Below are 1,526 nucleotides of genomic sequence, written 5' to 3'. Positions count from 1 at the left end.
TCAAATAAAATTTAGATCTTCCTTTTGTGAGGATAAAGCCCAGTTGTGAGAACAAATGCACACCAGAAGAACTTTGATTTTTGGCAGAATTTGTGAGTCCACAACTTTCTGATCTACCTCATGCTACTCTGGAACCTCATATTTCTCTTTCTCTGTGTCAAAGGTCTCCCCCTCCTGGTGTCTGGACTAGTGCAGCTGCTTCTTGAAGTAAGCATCCGTGAGATGTTTGGGGGCTTTCACGCCACTGATACCAATTTCAGTGGAGATGCAGATGACAGATTTCCACTGTGTTCTACACGGAGGTCCTCAATCGAGGGACAGAGGTCCAGCCACAAGTAGCAAGCCAGTGCTCAGCTGCTTCAGGAAAACCACTCTCTTGTGTCTGTGGCGCCCAGTGAGGATGATCAGAATGGTCGCTGGAGTGATGCTGACCTGCATTTCTCTCACATGCTGACTGAAGGTGTTCTTGCTTTGGCTCAATAGCTTATGAGGCATGTCTTCAGTAGGATATTATTGAGGCATTTTGTGAGGTGTAACCACTCAGGCACTACCATTCTTGTAGCTACCGACTGGTTTTGTGACAATAGCAAGAACTTTCTGCATTTTTTTTCTCACCTGGATTTAGCTACTGAATACTTCCTCTTGGTACATGGTCTTTTGGGAATACAGAGCGGACTAGGAATACCTGCCAATTCCTCTGACCGGGACAGGGTTTTGGCTGTAGTGGGGCTTCTCCTTCTTAGGCATCTTGACTTGAGGTTACCTTTCTTAACCCTGCTACCAGCACCAGACTGCTTAGCCTCAGGTTTCTTCTCCTTAGTATCCCATTTCCCAGTTTTTTCACCTGCCATCTTGCAAGATGGGAAAAAATAGCTAGTACCTTTTTTTTTCAATACGAGGATTTTATTGCATGTTTAAAATATACTCTAACATCTTGCATCTTCTTTTTTATTTTTTATGGTTTTTAAAAATATATTTTAATGATTATACCATTACAGTTGTTCTATTCCCCCCCTTCATTCCCCTCCACCCTGCACACCCCTCCCCCACCCTTCCCCCACTTTAGTTTATGACCACCTGTCTCAAGTTCTTTAGATTCTGTATTTCCCCTACTATTCTTGCCCTCCCCCCTATCTATTTTCTACCTACTGTCTATGCTATTTTCTGTACCTTCTTCCCCCTTCTCCTCCTCCCACTCCCCTGTTGCTAACCCTCCATGTGTTCTTCATTTCTATGGTTCCACTCCTGATCTAGCTGTCCTCTTGGTTTGCTTTTGTTTTAGGTGTGGTTGTTAATAACTGTGAATTTGCTGTCCTTTCACTGTTCATATTTTTTATCATCTTTTTCTTAGATAAGTCCCTTTAACATTTCATATAATAAGGGCTTGGTGATGATGAACTCCTTGAATTTGATCTTATCTGAGAAGCACTTTATCTGCCCTTCCATTCTAAATGAAAGCTTTGCTGGATAAAGCAGTCTTGGATGTAGGTCTTTGGATTTCATGACTTGGAATCCTTCTTTCCAGC

At 42.6% G+C, this 1,526-nt stretch overlaps 1 pseudogene; it reads right to left on the bottom strand.

Annotated features, from left to right (window-relative positions):
- On the bottom strand, window positions 1-851 carry LOC118975357 (60S ribosomal protein L6-like; annotated as a pseudogene).
- Between the last annotated feature and the right edge of the window lie 675 nt (window positions 852-1,526).

Source organism: Sturnira hondurensis, unplaced genomic scaffold, assembly GCF_014824575.4.
Source record: "Sturnira hondurensis isolate 20B ecotype Veracruz unplaced genomic scaffold, ASM1482457v3 Scaffold0001509, whole genome shotgun sequence".
In the NCBI taxonomy this organism is placed as follows: domain Eukaryota; kingdom Metazoa; phylum Chordata; class Mammalia; order Chiroptera; family Phyllostomidae; genus Sturnira; species Sturnira hondurensis.
Note: the sequence above shows the minus strand (reverse complement) of the source record. Positions and strands in the feature narration are given on the sequence as shown.